Genomic DNA, 11,900 nt, shown 5'->3' with positions numbered 1-11,900 from the left:
AGTCTTTCTCGCTGTGTTCAGTTGTAGGCTCAATACCTGGTCGAAAACTCATCTCTCAATTTCAAAAATAAATCGTTTTGTGCTCAGAGTGCTGTGCCATCCTTCACGTTTGTGCAAAACAAGATTCTTTTTTCCATAAAACTGCAGGGTCCACCCCCGATAAGTGTGAACGGTGAAACCAGGACCTATCTGAAGCTAGTATGGTTCCAGACTGCAAAGCAAAAACAAAAGAGCGACAATCGAAGTATTTGAGTTTGTGTCAACTTCAGAAAATTCCGTGATTGTACTCCGGACGTACCTCTTCAGGGCCTTGTCAATGCTCCGAAATATGAGTGTACCTCTACCTCAGGCGCAAGATCAATCCTGCTTCAAGGTTATGCACTCTTCCACTTACATTGTTATTCACCCACTTCACTTGCATTGTAATGCATTATACCTATCAAGTTTCTTCCTCAGTCATGCACGATATTGTATGCACGGTTCATTCAAAGAAGTTCCGTTTTAAGGTCATTCACTTTTAGTGTATCAATCACACTCTGTTCACCTAGTGCATCTATCACACTTTGTGTTCACTTTTAGTGTATCAATCACACTCTGTTCACTAAGTGCATCTATCACACTTTGTGTTCACTTTTAGTGTATCAATCACACTCAGTTCACTAAGTGCATCTATCACACTTCGTGTTCACTTTTAGTGTATCAATCACACTCTGTTCACATAGTGCATCTATCACACTTTGTGCTCACTTTTAGTGTATCAATCACACTCTGTTCACATAGTGCATCTATCACACTTTGTGTTCACTTTTAGTGTATCAATCACACTTTACTCGCTTTGAGTATCTATCACCCACACTCTCATTTAGTGTATCAATCACACTCTCTCCACTTAGTGTATCAATCACATTTCTTTCATTTTGTGTATCTATCACACACATTCTCATTTTGTGTATCTATCACGCACATATTCGCTTTTGTGTCTATTGCACTCTCACTTAGTGTATCAATCACACTTCTTTCATTTTGTATATCTATCACACACATTCTCGTTTTCTGTATCACACTTCATTGATTTAGTATATCAATTATACTTTTTCACTGAGTGCATCTATCACACTTCGTGTTCACCTTTAGTGTATCAATCACACTCTGTTCACATAGTGCATCTATCACACTTTGCGTTCGCTTTTAGTGTATCAATCACACTCTGTTCACATAGTGCATCTATCACACTTTGTGTTCATTTTCAGTATATCAATCATACTCTGTTCACATAGTGCATCTATCACACTTTGTGTTCGCTTTTAGTGTATCAATCACACTCTGTTCACATAGTGCATCTATCACACTTTGTGTTCGCTTTTAGTGTATCAATCACACTCTGTTCACATAGTGCATCTATCACACTTTGTGTTCATTTTCAATATATCAATCATACTTTGTTCACACTGTGCATCTATCACACTTTGTGTTCTCTTTTAGTGTATCAATCACACTCTGTTCACACAGTGCATCTATCACACTTTGTGTTCCCTTTTAGTATATCTATCATACTTGCTCACTAAGTGCATCTATCACACTTCGTGTTCGCTTTCAGTATATCTATCATACTTGTTCACTAGGTGCATCTACCACGCTTTGTGTTCACCTTTAGTGTATCCATCACACTACGCTTACCTAGTGTATCCATCACACTCTCTTCACTTTTATGTATCTATCACGCATGTTTGTCCACTTAGTGTATCTATCACACTTCGTTCACTTTTGTGTATCTAACGCACATGTTCGTGAGAATTGCATAATTCTCTTACATCCTTTCTGTATGAGATGTAGTTTGGTTCATTTCTACTTGCTGGCATAGCATTGGCTTAAAATGTTGCATTTATTTTGCATAATTGCTTCATCACAGCTACATTCGCGCTATTTTGCGCATCGCACTGTTTTGCACAGTTCTACATTCGCGCTATTTTGCGCACCTCACTTGTACTTGTTAGTACATTGCATTGTTTTGAATACAAACCGGCTTCGCGTAGCGTATAAGTCCAATTGTCAAAGTCTCCCTGCATATCATTTGCATCCTGCCCCTGAACTACGCTGGTTTGATTCCTTGCAAAGGGATACGTAGGCAGCCTGTGGGCGCAACCATTTATTTATCGATATTTTGTTTGTTTGTCCAAGTCTTCGGCCTTGTCAGAAATGGGTCGTCTCTGGGCTTTGACATTCACTCCCGTCATTGTTATGACTTTCGAGTTCTGTCAAAGAGGGGCAACTGTAGACACCCCATTTTTGATCGCCCTTAAGACTTGGGCACCACTGATGTTTTGCTTGGCGGAGAAAGGTGTGCAGGGCAAATGTTCAGTTTCTTCGGCAAGAAGAGAGGCAAATCTTTCAAAACACTTTGTTTAGGGTTTTGGAGTTGAAGAAAAGAGGAAAGGAGAGGAGAAAACTAGTTTGGGAGAAGTTTGGCATGAATCCGGGTAGAAGCGAGTCGAGCAGCCCTCGCTGAATCGGGCTTATCTATCTGTACACTTGGAGTTTAGCTATGGGGCCACCACCGTCGGAAAGCTTACTTCCGGGGCTTCATTTTGCACTCAAGAATCTCCTAGAGCCAAGTCCGGGTGTGGGAGATATGATCAGTTGAAGTCGGGCATCATCCCGGTTGGATCGAATCTGCGCGGCTTCACAAAAAAGGGCATAAGTTTTTGCAAAGGAGGAATTTTGATGCAAGGTTTGCGCCATTGGAAAGCTAATTTCCGGGGCTTCAATTTGCATACCCACCGGCTGTTTTTTGACATTGGAATCATCTATCGGCAATCTATTTTGCCGACAGGAAAAATATTATGCCGACTGGCACTTTATTTTGGCCGACGACCAAATTTTCTGGCCGGTTTGCACCATTTGCACCCTCCAAGCCTGGTGCATCCCAGCTGTGCCAGTTGGAATGCACCAGCACACTCCCCCGTGCATATATGTTGCTATTTTGAACCCTTGACCACCTTTGGACCCCTCTTTTGCACCCATTGCTCAAGGCTTCTTGAGGAAGCCTTGACCCCTTATCTTGGCTTCCTCAAGAAGCCAACCAGCTGTCCAAGCTTCTCCAATAAGCCTTGACTTCCCCTTTAAACCCTTTTGACCCTTTGAAGCTTGTCTTAGAAGCTTAGTATTGCCTATATAAGGGGCCTCTCCTCCTCCATTGGTGGGGTTGGATTTTTGGAACAAAAAACCAGAGATATATAGATATATCTGATATATGCATACATATATCCCTTCATCTCTCACTATATCTCTCCCATTCAACCATCAAACACCCTTGTTCTTGGGCCATTTCTTCATCAACTCATAGCACAAGGCATCCTTACTCCATTGCAGCAACTTGAGGCTGTTCTTCAGAGCTTAGGAACACCTAAACTTGGTCCAAGAGGTGCTGGTTTGCTGGTCTTCAAGGGTGAGTCCTCATCTTCCCTTTTCTAGCCTTTTCTTGCTTCATATCTAAGCCATAGTTGTTTGCATTTTTGGGCTCCGACCCAAACTTCAAATCATCATATTTTGAGGTCCTCTTCATGTTTGATTGAGGACCTCTTGCTGTTTGAGGACAGTAGTTAGCACTTCCTTCATTAGCCCTCTTTATGCCATAATTTTGCATAATATTTTTGGCTTGCGTGTGATCTGTTTTGAGGCATGTTATAAACTGTGAAGTTGCTTCTTTTGAGCCCTTCTTCAACATTGAAGAAGGGCTCAACACTGTTTGGATACTCTATGTGCTACTTGCTTTGAAATCCATGTGTTAGCCCCGTTTTTGTATGCCATTTTAGCCCTATCTTTGCTTGCTGTTTGGCCATGTCATAAACTGTAAAAATGCTTATCTCAGGGCTGCCTTGCTTATTTCTTCATGCTCCATGTCCATATTGTGCATGCTTTGTACAGCTGTAAGCCATTTCATGTGCCTAATCTTGCATTTCGGGATTTATCCCATGCATTGAGTGTCGTTTCGTTATGTTTCGGGGCTGTTTTGCATCACCTATCGCCTCTGAAATTTGCATGAAAATTGTCCATGTTTGTGCCTTTCAAATGCGTCGAAAAGTTACTTCATTATGCTTAAGTCTTGGACCATGTATCTATGCATGTTTGCATGTCGTTTGCCTCCATGTACTTAGAATTTTGGGCCACTGTTTTGGGCCTAACTAGAGCTGCATAATTCATGTTTAAGACTATCCTTTGCTTATTTGTATGCCCACCTTGCATGTTTGCTTGTATCGGCATGTTGCATCCTTAGCTCGTATGCCTAAGTTGCATTGCATCTTGCATGCATCACCTTGCCTCTTGAGATGAGTATGACAGAGGTTAGGCCTCCTTGTGTGTTTATTTGGTTTGCATGCATTTTGAAATTGAAGTTGCACACTTGATTCTTTGGGCCATCATGCATGGAAATGCGTGATTGGTGGTCCGAAAATCGGGGCGCATCCTCCTTTGAGTCATTAACATGATAAGGAATGTGATCGGTGCATAAATTGCTTGAATTGCATTGCCATGCAAGATTTTGCCCTCTGCTGCTGTGAGTTGCAGGTTCTGCAGGAATTTATTGCCGACCGGCAGTATTTAATGCCGACCGGCAGTCAATCGATGGCCGGTGGATCTATTTTGTGCCGGTGACTAAATTCTACTGCCGGTGGAAATTCTGCTCAGCCGATGATATCCCCCAGTGTCCTGAGAGGCATCCCTGAGACTTTGGCAGTTTTCAGAGGAGCAGAGCAGGGAAAACAGAGGCAAACTATGCATGGGAGTGTGATTCCGAGCCAGTCCCGAGCATGTGTTGCATCTGGCCCTCGCCCCGAGGCGGTTTACTATTTTTTATTTAGCTTAAATAAATTTGTTAATTAATTAGGCAATTTGTAATATTTATTTGGTCCCTCCGAGTGAGGGCAAATCTGTAATAAGTGTGCGTGAGTGTGTGTATGTCTTCCAACCTCACGTCTTTCTTCCCTTTTATTTACCTGCTTACGATGGTAGATTAGGGCACGTTTAATTTAGCATACCTTATGCTATGCATGTGTGCATCCATTTGTATTGCATGCATTAGGCTCGGTACATCACGCTAACTGCATTTGTACTTCAATTCACAAATTGAATATGTGATAGTTGATCGCATTTCACATGCCATGTTTAGGGTTAGCCGAGCCTGCCTAGATTGCATTTTTGCATGTGATGCATTAGCCATTTTTATCATGAACTAGGACACGCACGTTTTGCTAACTAGTTTACTGTTTTGGCACGGAGTACGATGTAAGTATTTATGCTTTAGCATCCCGCATGCGTGTGAGTGTTGCCATGACAGTATGCTTGCCATGCGGCTAAATGCTTATGTGTTAAACTGTTTAAATGTCTGTGGGTGAAGGTCGGATTGCTTGAGTTGGAAAAACTCATTGAAATCCGTGTTTTAGCCTACTCGCAAGTAGCAAATTCCAAAGCATTTTCAAAACAAACGGATATGCAATGTTTCTTTCCAAATTAGGCAATCTAGTCTATACTTGTTTGCTGCGCGCATAACATAGTAATTCTAGGCTAATAAATGGAATAAGAACACATAACGTTTTCAAAATCGGATATCATGGTTAGTAGAGGCCGGTCTTCGGACCGGGCGAAAGGGGGTGCTCGTAGCTGACCTTCCCCGATCGTACCCAAGCTCCCGAGCCGAGACAACTCCGGTGATGACGGACATGTGGCCTTCGGCACCGAATCAGGGTTTCCTAAATTTCCCCATTTTAAAAATATTTAGGTGGCGACTCTGTATCTGGCAAAGCAGTCCATGTTTGGCACTACTTTTTCAAAAATCTGTTTCTCAAAACGATTTGCCAGATTCGGACTCTTTGGTTCAGATTTAGAACAGTGACACAAATCGAGTCTGAACTGTAGCGAGGCCCATGCGGGCTTGTTACAGTTTCTGGCGACTTTGCTGGGGACTTAGAGAGCTTGACTTGAACTCGTGATATCCTATTTTGATTCCATTTATGTGTCTCTTTGCATTGCATGTGCATTGGTGCGCCTAGGAACATAGTGTTTGCCATCTGCCATTCCTGAACGGTTTGCTGGAGGCTTGTCTTGTCAAGGCATGACCATAAGGCTGACCGGTTATGGGCTCTGACAGTATGGGAACACAAACCCCGGTTTTACCGGGGCACCCTTTTTGACCATTCGACCTAGTGCATATTGAAATCCATAGTGACCATTCCAAACTAGGACAGGTTGCTTACCCGATAGGTTGTTTGAAACTGCTGTGTGCATAGTGAAACCCTAGTTCCTGACAAAATAGGACAGGGAAACCCAACCCCAACATAGGGGTGTTTTGGCTCTCTCTTACTTGCTATGTGCTTTTAGAGTGTATCTCTACAGGAATGCATATACCAGTTTACAAGTCTTGGCATCAGGCCTGTGGGCATCAGCATCAGTATTTGGGGAATCAGTTTTACCCGAGGGTGTCAGTTTACAGGCAGATATTTGGGAAACAGTGATCAGTATTGAGTACATTCATCCTAGTATGCTCAAATCCGTTCCAGTGAAATTGTGCTGAGATGCTGTCAGTTTTCTCTCTTGCTAGGTAGTCCTGGAACTATAGCTTCAGAAAGGCTCCGATATCCCCCGAGGTTCATCGAACTTGTGCTGATAGACTTTGTCAGGTCAGAGATTCAGTTCAAGGGTAATCAGAGCCAGAGAAGGCTAGTCAGGCACAGGCCACCAGTACAACAGCTACCAGATCAGTGATCTTTGAGCAGTCGAGCTGAGATTCCCGAGCCTATTGCCGACACAGATATACTGGTTGCTCAGTTAGATTAGAACAGTATGTCGAGTCTGGAAGAGATGGTGCGCCAACTCCAGGATAGTATGAAAGCCATGCAGCAAGACACTGTCCGTCAAGCAGAATTCGCCAGGCAACAGGCTGTGGTCATAGCCCAACAGGCAGAGACAATTGCCAGATTGGAGCAGCAAACTGGAGTATCTACTTCGCACCAGGCTCCTCCCCCACCAAGAGTTTCCATACTCGGGGAGGCAACTCATGTCCAGGATGATACGGACATTCCAGTCGGGCCAGCTCCACCCCTGATTCTGCCTCAACTATCCAAGGCACCCACTCCTATCAACCAATCAGATTCTCCCTTCGAGCCCGAGGTGGAGCCCGTGGCATTAAAAATGCACAAGCTTGAAAAGCTGTTCAAGAAATCTCAAGGTGTGAAGTCCGTTCTGGACATTGGAGACGGATACACTGACGCAGCCGTGACGCTGCCAGATCAGTTTAAGATGCCACAAATTGATCGTTTTGACGGGTCTAGGGATCCCATGGTGCACCTACGACTATTTTCAGACGTCCTTAGGCCAATGGGCCTCACTAGACTGCAGAAGCTATCTTTATTTGGCCGGACCCTGTCGGGTGTAGCGGCCGCATGGTATGCCAAATTGGAGGATGACGTCAAGAGAAGTTGGGACGAGATGGCTGAGGCCTTCATCTTGCAGTACTCATACAATACGCAAATCGAGATAACGACCCAGGATCTCGAGACAACGAGGCAAGAACCCAAGGAGAACTTTTCATAATTTGTAGCCAGATGGCGGGCTAAGGCCTCGATGATGACCTTAAGGCCCACGGACAAGGACCAGATTCGGATGATTGTGCGCAATCTTCAGCCGAAGCTAATGCAGAAGATGATTGTACTCCCCTTTCCTACCTTTTCAGATCTACATGAAATGGGGGTACAAATTGAGGATGCTATGAAGCAGGGCCTCATTGACCAGGAGAAGGAGCAGCCTAGGAGGGCGTTTTCCCGCAATTCGAATGCGACCACCAGTGGTGATGCAGGTTCAAGATCTTCTGAAGTAGACATGGTTACCACCACTGCATCAAAAACGGCCACCCCATTCACCGGTGCGTCCGGAAGTAGCTCACAAAAAACCAAATATCCACCTCGAGTCAAGAGGGTCTTCACTCCACTTCATATGCCTTTGTCAAAGGCTCTAGAGGTCTTACTCCGAAAAGGACATCTGAAACCGTTGGAACAACGGCCCCTACCCGATCCTATCCCTGCAAAGCATGACCAGACTAAGTACTGTGCGTACCACAAAAAAACCGGTCATGAGACCGATAGCTGCTTTCGTCTGCGCCATGATGTACAGGATTTGTTTGACAACAAGGTCATTGCCGCACCAGCTCAGTAAAGTCTATCACCACTGGATCAGTGAACTCGGGGGATAGTACGAATATGTGATCAGGGGATGAACCACCTGTGGACGGCACTCAGTTTACCCCAGATGTGGCGTGTGGCACGCACTGTTTTGAGCATTTGCAAATACTAGTTTTTGTAGCTTCTGACTTGGGTGTTGAGTCAGTTTTGTGGTTTTGTTTTAAGTTTGTCTCTTTGTTTTGAGTCAGTCTTTTTGATTAAGGGTCTGTCTCGTTGTATCGAGTCAGTCCTATTGTACAGAAGTCGGGTGATTCCGGGGGTGTTACTTCGGATATCACTATTTTGCTTTGTGTTTGTCCTTTTGAGTCTGTTTCTGCCAGGGAGCCAGTTGTGCCAACAGATTTGAATGAACAGCAGTGATTTTCACACTCTTGTGTTTTCTTCTGCCGTGTGCTAGTTGTGCTAGAAGTTTGAATGAGATGACAGTGCTCTTCGCCTGCCTTTTCTGTGCCTTTGAAGTCATTGTAATGACCTAAGTTTTCCAAAACTTTTTTCGAAACATTGCGATAAAAACAAAGAGGAAGAAATTCCTTGGGTTTTGCAAAATTTAATCAATTGAGAGAAAGAGAGGCATGCTAAGCCCTTAATGATCGAGATCATGCTTGTTAATGTGAGTACTGAGAAGGATCCTCACTTGATCCAGATTGGTCCCACACTGTCTTCAGCGCGAGCGATCTGTCGCTTTCTTAAAAACTTTCAAAAACAAAATGTTTTGCGCAGTCCTGCGAAGACCTGTGTGGAATCGCTCTTGAGATTGTGCAGCTTAGGATCGCTCTCAGCCTCGAGATTCGACCCCTCACTTTCAAACCTTGAACCTGAGTTCAGAAGGTTCAGCGATCAACCACAATGTGAAGCCTGTGTGGCCAGATTCGAAGCAGCCCTCGGACAAGAGGCAAGAAAGTCAGATCAAGAAGATTAGACCTCATCAGAAGAAGCTTTCAAAGCTAGAACAGAAGTACCCTTCAAACTAGGGGCAAAGATGTCAGACGTGCTCGAAGAGCCGAAGATGAGTCCTCTTGCAAATCAACAGCCACTTTCCTGGATACGGATGGCTTCAAAATCCTACAACCATTTGGCATGGACCAAACTACGCTTTTACCCTTTGAGAGGCTTGCTGGGCTGAAAACTCGGAAGGGCGACCCAGGCAAAAGTTAGAGCAAGAGAAAAATACAAAAAAGGAAAAAAATGCAAAGAAAAGAACAAAAAAGAAAATAAAAAAAAAAGGAAATGAAATGAAAAGAAATGAAAAGAATTGAAAAGAAAAGAAAAACAAAGCTCGCAAGGTCGAAAACCCGCATTGGGCGCCTTGGCAAAAGTTAGAGCCTAAAAAGGAGAGGTTAAATACCCGAGTGTACCTTAACCCCGAACTACGTAAGGCTTGATTCCTATCTTTGGGATACGCAGGCAACTTCATTCTGAAGTCCAGCCCTGAAACGCTTCAAATTCAACTGTGTCCATGTGATGGTTCTAGTCATCTTTGCCTTTTCTGTATCCGGGAGTTCGGTTGCAATCATCGCTCTGAGGACTGATTACAATACACTACGGGGCCATTCAGACAAGGGGAAACTTTCCGTTGCCATTCAATGCGCTGCGGTGCCGTGCAAACAAGGGGCAACTTTTCGTTGCCATGCAGCTCTCTTCGAGCAAGGGGCAATTTTCCTCCAAATCCGAGGTTGTGCGTCTCAAGAGTCGGTTCCGTGCTTGTTAAACATTGGCCGTTTGCAAAAATAGTTTTTGAGAATTTTTACTGAAGCTGACTACTTTTCTCGAAAATTGTTCCATCTTTTCCAAAAACTGGACCATTTCTTGGACCCAAAATAGGAAAATTTTCAATGCTCATAGCCTGACTTGCATGATTTCAAATCAAAAATCGAACAAGTGTGTTAATCTAACTCTCATATTGGTCAAAAATTGTTTTCGTAGAAAACCAAAAAAAATGGCCAAAATGATGAACTAGGGGCACAGTTGAGTCAGGCTTCCTGTCTTTCCCCCGTTGTCAATGCATCTGCCAGAAAGGGCACCTGCCAGAAAAAGGCACCTCTGAAGCTGACCGCAAAAGGGCAGAAGGCTCTCACATCCTCCACGCAACGAGGTATCAAGCCAAGTGCGAAGCACGGACGGGAACGGATCAAGATATTCCACTCCTTTGTTTGGACAGATCTAATCACGTCCGAACTCCCCAGCAGGGCATCATCAACCAATGTTAGCTGCAGATTTGCTACACACCCAGTTGTAGCACAACCCCTCTATGGGAGAAACTTACTGTTGTGAACAAGAGTCTGGTAAAATACCAGGGGTAAGAGCCCACAATTTCCAGCTTATCCATCAACCACCCAGGGGAGAGATGAAAAACGAGAGATTAAAGAATAGAGAGATGTGCGCTGAAAGAAAAAGCGAGAAAAGGGTTTTGAGAGAAAAACCGAGCTTGAGAGCCGAGTGATGTGAGAATCACAAATAAGAAAGGGTGGGAATAATACCCGGTGAAACAGGCTCCCTGTGCACGTCTGTGTGTCGTGTCTTTTGTTTTGTTTGTCTCGATTCTTGCTTTGAGTCGTCCCGAGCGTGTCTCGACGTGTTTAGGTTGTTTACCTTTTGTTTTCCGTTGTTGAGTCTTTCTCGCTGTGTTCAGTTGTAGGCTCAATACCTGGTCGAAAACTCATCTCTCAATTTCAAAAATAAATCGTTTTGTGCTCAGAGTGCTGTGCCATCCTTCACGTTTGTGCAAAACAAGATTCTTTTTTCCATAAAACTGCAGGGTCCACCCCCGATAAGTGTGAACGGTGAAACCAGGACCTATCTGAAGCTATGATGGTTCCAGACTGCAAAGCAAAAACAAAAGAGCGACAATCGAAGTATTTGAGTTTGTGTCAACTTCAGAAAATTCCGTGATTGTACTCCGGACGTACCTCTTCAGGGCCTTGTCAATGCTCCGAAATATGAGTGTACCTCTACCTCAGGCGCAAGATCAATCCTGCTTCAAGGTTATGCACTCTTCCACTTACATTGTTATTCACCCACTTCACTTGCATTGTAATGCATTATACCTATCAAGTTTCTTCCTCAGTCATGCACGATATTGTATGCACGGTTCATTCAAAGAAGTTCCGTTTTAAGGTCATTCACTTTTAGTGTATCAATCACACTCTGTTCACCTAGTGCATCTATCACACTTTGTGTTCACTTTTAGTGTATCAATCACACTCTGTTCACTAAGTGCATCTATCACACTTTGTGTTCACTTTTAGTGTATCAATCACACTCAGTTCACTAAGTGCATCTATCACACTTCGTGTTCACTTTTAGTGTATCAATCACACTCTGTTCACATAGTGCATCTATCACACTTTGTGCTCACTTTTAGTGTATCAATCACACTCTGTTCAGATAGTGCATCTATCACACTTTGTGTTCACTTTTAGTGTATCAATCACACTTTACTCGCTTTGAGTATCTATCACCCACATTCTCATTTAGTGTATCAATCACACTCTCTCCACTTAGTGTATCAATCACATTTCTTTCATTTTGTGTATCTATCACACACATTCTCATTTTGTGTATCTATCACGCACATATTCGCTTTTGTGTCTATTGCACTCTCACTTAGTGTATCAATCACACTTCTTTCATTTTGTATATCTATCACACACATTCTCGTTTTCTGTATCACAC

This window comes from Camellia sinensis, chromosome 6 (genome assembly GCF_055761805.1).
Source record: "Camellia sinensis isolate YWXY chromosome 6, ASM5576180v1, whole genome shotgun sequence".
NCBI lineage: Eukaryota > Viridiplantae > Streptophyta > Magnoliopsida > Ericales > Theaceae > Camellia > Camellia sinensis.
The sequence above is the reverse complement of the archived record's forward strand: the minus strand, read 5'-3'. Positions refer to the sequence as shown.